The sequence below is a fragment of the Teleopsis dalmanni genome, chromosome X, assembly GCF_002237135.1.
Source record: "Teleopsis dalmanni isolate 2A chromosome X, ASM223713v2, whole genome shotgun sequence".
Lineage (NCBI taxonomy): Eukaryota > Metazoa > Arthropoda > Insecta > Diptera > Diopsidae > Teleopsis > Teleopsis dalmanni.
This window is the reverse complement of record NC_051848.1, coordinates 64,156,635-64,163,994: the sequence shown is the minus strand read 5'-3', so window position 1 is coordinate 64,163,994 and position 7,360 is coordinate 64,156,635.

Below are 7,360 nucleotides of genomic sequence, written 5' to 3'. Positions count from 1 at the left end.
TATTTATTATGTCGAAAAATTATAAGGCAAATAAATGTAATCAGCTGACTAGAGAAAAGTAATAGGCTTGCCACCTTATCCATATAGGTGTAACTAATTCCATTATACACACATTACATCAAACGCCAAATTATAAATCAATTTAAAAAATACATACTAATTTTAATTAACATATCATCAATCAAAATAAAGATAATAATAATAAAGATAATAACTATTACAATATTTTTAAAGTTTTAATCATCAGTCTCATTTTTTTTAATAATGACAAAAAACATCATGCGATTATTGTTGTAGAGTTATTGCCACATTAAATTTATTGCCATTAAAAGACAAGGTTGAATATTTTCATGCCCGCGACATATAATATGAAATAACTGATATGCCAACATTTGTTCTTAAATTTGATACAAAAGTTTGTGGTTTGTGTTACATGCGTAAAAAAGCGTGTCGGTTTGTATTTAAATAAAAAAAGAAAATTAATAACAAAGTATATAATATTGCTACAAAGCAATATATAATACTTTCATAACTTGCAATAAATGAAAGTCGTGTATTAAAAATCTTCCATTTATTTTTATTATAAAATTATTTTAAAGTTTTACACAATTATATACACCAATATGGTGCAATAAATTTTCTAAACCAAAGGAGTGTACACAAAAAATATAAAATACTTATACCCTATATTTCAAAGCCAAATGCAAGCTTAAATTTGTTACCAATGGACTCTGACATGATTGTAGTTAAATACCGCATTTCTTCAACAGGTATTACAACTTATTACTGAATATGATATATGTGGTATATTTTAATCTATAAGCCACTTTAAAAATAGATATATGTAACGCTATTAATAAATTAAATTTAGTTCATTTATTAAATTATAATTTATTATATATTCGCCATCAATACAATATTCTCGTTCTTAGCTACATTATCTTTTTTATATGATGTTTCCTTACCTAATGAGAAAAATTAACAGTTAAATTTAAAAGTGAAAATCATTAGAGAGTTTTTGATAGAGCGACTCATAGAAATCCAATCGGAAAAAATTTGGAAAGAAACTAGATCACTTGCAAGGGGTCCTGTTTAGAAATACTAAAATTCTTATTGTCAGCCCTGTGACTAGAAATCTTACTTGGACGATTTCTGTCCTTGGAAGTTGGACAGAGCTTATAGTATGTAGTAAAAGTATTATAAAATATAAATCTAGAACAAATTAAAATTTTTTTTATGATCAAGTAGAAAATTTTCTATGTTGGGCGTTGATCACAAAAAAAAAAAACAAAAAAGAAGTCAAAATATTATTGGCCTTTTCAGTTTTTTATCAGTTTTATGTTATTCTATTACGTTTCAGTTATAAGAAGCCGTGCATACCATTTATGGATAATACTATGTTTTCACATGTCTCATTTAGGCAGTTAATGAGTAAATTTACCGTACAAAGAGCTTTCATATAAAGCTGTCGAATGCAACCTCTAAAAATAAATATCCCATAAGGGAAAACCTAAATTTGAAATACTTGTCATATGTCATATATATCGGTGGAAACGATTGGTCGTTTGTTTCAAAACATGATCTAATGAAGAAATCTGTTGATACATTGATATTCATGTTGAAATTTTACATCAGCTGTTGCAAAAATTGTGCAATTATTTTGCATTTGTTTGTGTGTACATTCACACTGTTTCATTTAGTAAGTTTTGCTCATTATAACCACTAATGAGGATGGTTTACCATACAGAAATCTTTTAAAATATAAAGCAATCCTTAAAACTGAATTTGCTAGAACGAAAATAACCAAAATTTGAAATATGTACATATATTTTATATGTAAAATGTCGACTGAGCAAAGGGACTGAGGAAAAAAGTTTTTAAAAAATATTTGTTTTTATTAATTAAATATGTAATTGACACATAAAATGTATATAAATGATTTAATAATATATATTATATATATATATAATATACATATAATATATATATAATAATATATTTAATTTTTTTGTGTGACATATTACTAAATGCAGTTTAGAAAGGTTTATAAAATGTTATTAGCTACATAAATGAGCTCATTATAAAGTAAACGTTTCCTCGTTAATATAAATGAGCAAGTGCTTAAATGAGACAGTGTGAATGTATTATAAGCTGTTCGATGTTCAGATTGAAAAAATATATTTTATATTTTTTGCAGTAAAATATTTTGGTGAATTAAGGTAAAACATCTGCAGATTTGTATTCTTGTGCAGTACTGCAAAAACTGTAAACTGAGTTTCAAATTTAAAGAAAGAATAATGTAATATATGTATGAAAATGTAGATGTAGAATAATAGATATATACAAATAAATATGAAAAATTAAATAAAAAAACAGGTTTTAACATTAATTCAATTTTACTTTTACTTGTCTCTTTTTTCTTTTTTGCAAAACAAACCAAACGACAACTAAATCAGTTGTTTCGACAATTGAATTTCAATTAGCTGTCACTGATTTTATCATTTTACCGAATACCAAGTATTACTTAGTTGTCGTGTAACGTCTGAATACACTTATTATACTATTACTTGAAATATAGAACAAGTTTCTTGATTTTCTTACAGATATTTGTCCTAAATTCCTTTTTTGTATTATATATTCTTAAAAAATATATGACAGTTCAAATTAGTTGCTAGCAAATTTTAAAGAAATGTTTAATAATATACTTCCTAATGAAATGAGTGGCTTACTCTCATACAAAGTAGATTATGACCTCATCAACTCAATAAGTTAGTTAACATATGGTAGAACTCTTAATGAACAATGAACTTAATATTCTTTGCTGAAACGGCATAAAGCACAAATCAAAGTAATTGGCAACGTATAACATTTATCAGCTGTTTGTTTGTTTACTAAATGTTGTTTTATTGTTTTGTTTAGCACTTAATATTTGGAATTGTGCTGCTTCATTAAATGTTATTTCTTTTGTATTCCTACTGTATTATATTATCAAAGAACGTAGCATTGTCAAAAACATTTTTCATTAATTAACTTTTATTTTTATTTTAAACATACATTTTGCATTAAACTAGATCAATATTAGGAATTCTCCTGATGAAAGCAAAAGTAAATTTGCCGAAATATGTATAGATGTATACAAAAAATAACGATCAAAGTTTAAGCTAAAATTTCTTAAGAAACAAAATCGACTTTAGATCAATAAGTTTTTCAGAGCATTGTTAATTTTTCCGAGTTTGTTGAACATATTATTGTTCGCTAAAAAAAAACCAAAAAGTATTTTATTACTCTAAAAGAAGGGACAGTAAAATATACCTTTCGGGTCCATCACAATAAAACTAAACTTATGACTTAAGTTCCTATTTTTACTTTGCAAGGTTTTGAATTATAACTTAAAGATTATGGCCACAGTTTCATTTTATATATTATTAGTTTAACTTTAGGAAATATTGACTATATCTCCCACACATTTAATTTTGACAAAATTTACTATTGATATTTTGTCCTAGATACGCCTAACAGTTAAAAGAAACTACCAGTTTTAAAACAATTATTATAATGGGTTTCCTGATTATTGTAGACTTTTCAACGTTGTTAGGATCAGAGAAACAATAACTTCTATTTTATGGTTCCAAAATTAAAAGTATATTGTAATAACAGTTGTAATAGAGATTCCAATAAAAATTTCATTTTTATATATTGTTTTGACTTTGCTTGTCTCCTATGGTATGTCTTATAGTATTTAATCAAATCTCAATACCAACACCGCTTGCTAAAATCGATAGTCGATCGACTGATAGTCGATGACTGAAGCCAATACGTCAAATTTTATATATGTCACGAAAATGAATAATTCTTTATATATTTTCATTATTCTTTAATTTTATTAATTAAATTAATTGATATAATTAATAATTAAAATATTATTATAATAAAACCTTTTTATAGTCATCCAGATGCGATATTATCTAGTGCGGTTTAAATGTCACCCTTACCATTCAAGTAGTATATCTTGTTTTTATTAATTTGGCTCTGGCGACCGACTAGTGAAATAATCAGTTTTAACATTTAGTTACAGCAGAAAATTGCTATATCTCAGCGGCATGCCACATCCCCACAAAATTCCTTTGAAAAATGCAATAAATCTGTCATAAAACTATGGGATCAAGGGTCGGTAAGGTATGATCTAGAAAAAATAAATGATCACCAAAAATCCAACAAGAGATTTCATTGTAGAATGCGTTTTAAAGGAAACGTTTTTATTGTTTCCTTTAATGTGTTGATATACATGTGACAAGCTTGTTCAAAATAATTTGAAGAGTTCAAAGAATTCTATATTAAGTTATATGTCCTGTGGTGATTTATAAGAGCTAATTCATATTCAGTGGTGAACAAAAGGAGTTGTGTTTTTGAATTTATTTTTAGATACAGTACCTTCTGAGCTTTATGTACTACTTGCAATACTATGTAGTAGTATTCAGTCAATTTTTTAAATGCAATAGTAAATAAAATCAGATGGAAACCAATCTGGGGAATATGGTGCATATAGTAGAATCTCGAAATGTAATTTCACCAAATTTAATATAACAATTTATGACAAATGAGCTGGTGTATAAAATGGTGAAATAAATTTTTGTGTTTTGCAAATTTGGGTTTGTTTTCTTATTCTCATTACCTTTGTCCACTGAAACGATTAATTAGTGTCTTGTTTTGTTTCGTCTTTTTAGAATTAGTCTGTCATAATCATGCTTAGTACATTCCAAAAAGAAAACCAATAAACTTTCTTGCTGATGGGTCAGATTTTTCTTTTTCATAGAACACTAGGTTATCCATGTGTCCTTTACAGTTATATTTTTAAATCAACACGGAAACTCTCTTCGATTTCGGTAAAGTATTCGCAAACAAATTTTGTTGGGTGTATTTAAGGGCATAAAAAAATGTACTTACTTATTTTTGTCTATTTACGTGTAGATACAGATTTCTATATCCATATTTATTAATACGTCGCATATTAAGGTTCGTTTTTGTATAATGATATCATATCTCTTATGATAAACGTTACCAGCCAACTAAAGAACAGACATAATATAGATTTCCCACTGCAGTAGTGGAAATAAATCAATATATCCAAAATACTTACCAACTTAAGCGTGTATTGTAGTAAATGCTATTTATTGTAATACATTACGTTATTTGTGCTTGGACTTGGCGCATATAGCTTGGCTCTGATGCCAATTAAACATGGAAAGTATCACCTTGAATGTATTATTAGAAATACATCAGAAATTCTTAGTGAAGAACAACTTGATAGTTGTCTCCCTACGCACTACTCTGGAATTGTTATTGGAATTGTTATTCAACGCTCGCTCTACAACGAATTCCGTGAAGATCATCCAAAAATGACCGTTGTGCCAGAGAACATTGAAGCCGTGCGTGAACTGATAATGCAAGATCGTCATGTGACATACCGTGAGATAGAGGTATCCTTGGGAATTTCTCCCACCGGTGTTCATGCAATACATTCGATATTGATTCGTTTGTTCTCGTTGGATTACGCACAATTTGACAATCGCTTGAAAAAAAGGCTCGTGACGTGGAAGAAGTTGTTCGTTGAAGAAGCACTTCGAAGCAAATGGTCGCCTGTCTCTTTGGCAAAACTGGTCATGTGGCGACTACGACTATTCCGCTTGAGCAACGAAGGATGGTCACTTCTGAGTGGTACACCACAATTTGTTTGTCTGAAGTCTTCGGAGTAATTCGAAAAACGAACAAGAGAAGACGAATCATTGTTGACCATAACAACGCGAGGTCTCACACATCGGCTCAAACCAGCGCCTTTTTGACTAGCCAAAATGACGAATTGATGGGTCATCCGCTGTACAGCCCCGACTTGGCACCCAATGACTTATTTTTATAGTTAAAAAATCATGTGTTTCTACAATTGGTTTGAGCACATGCAAAAGCGTATAAATCAGGCTGGAGAATACTTTGAAAAACAGTAAAACAATTTTTGATAATAAATATTCCATTTTCATTATTAAGCCAGAAATATATATAGCAGCCCTCGTATTATAAAAATCAAAATGTCAATTAAAGTATCATGACGTAAAATTTACATGTTCGATTAATTTAATTGAAATTTCTAGTGAAATGAGCCTAATGCCTCAGGTTTCAAGCCATAAACGCCGTAATTTCACAAAACCAAATTGTGAAATTCTACCGAATAGGTCTATTGATACCTTAATTTCTTAAAGTATAACAAACAAAATATACACCATATATAGTATGTTTATGTTATGTTATCGCAATTAACGCATTTTAGCAATTATTTTGATATATGTGAAGCAATACCTGAAGATTTTCAAACAAAATCCAAAGTAAAATGTTTATAATAATTATTTCAAAATACTACGTGGGCGGTTTGATAAGACAGTGACTTTTTGAATTTTCCGGGCAGTTACTCCAAATGCAACAGTGCTGCCGTCAGCTGTAATCTACCAGTGGGCAACTTTTTGATTTTGACAGCCTCGTGAATTTTTACGAAAATGGAAAAAAGTGAATTTCGTGTGTTGATTAAGCATTGTGGCCAAAATCTACGAATTGAGATACGAACTGCTACCCCATCCAGCATATTCTCCAGATTTAGCCCCCTGCGAGTGTTTTCTGTTTCCAAACCTAAAGAACTGGTGAAATTCACGAGGTTGTCTGCTTTGAACGGCTATCAAACACCAACTGAACGACGTCAATTGCTCAAAATTAAAAAGCTGCCCACTGCTAGATTACAGCTGACGGCAGCACTGTTGCATTTGGAGTAACTGCGCGGGGAATTCAAAAAGTCACTGACTTATCAAACCACCCTCGTACTTATAATTGCCTTCTGAAAATAAATTAAAAAATATAATTTCAATGACAATAAAAAACACATTTTCGTAAATATTAAATAAAATAAATTACATTATTTGTTGCTGTAAAATAAATTTTACATTAAATATTATTTATTAATAATAATTTATAACAATTTTTAGGGGATTTTATCTATATCTTTTTATTTTTTGTTATTGGCTAATTGAATCGCTATGGTATAAACTCAGAGTTTTAATGATGTAAAAATCGTTAATTTAGATTCGATATTTGTGTAATGTAAACATTAGCAATTATATCATCAGTTCCTATATTTCTAAATGAATATTAATATAATTGATATGGGTAATAATATTAACCATAATTTATGTTGTTGACTAAAAAAAAAATTGTCGTTACATGATTTTTATGAAATGTATAAATACAACTTATATTTATTTTGTAGTTACTTCGATAATATTAATAATAATTTGAGAATATAATGCTATGTTCACATTTCTCA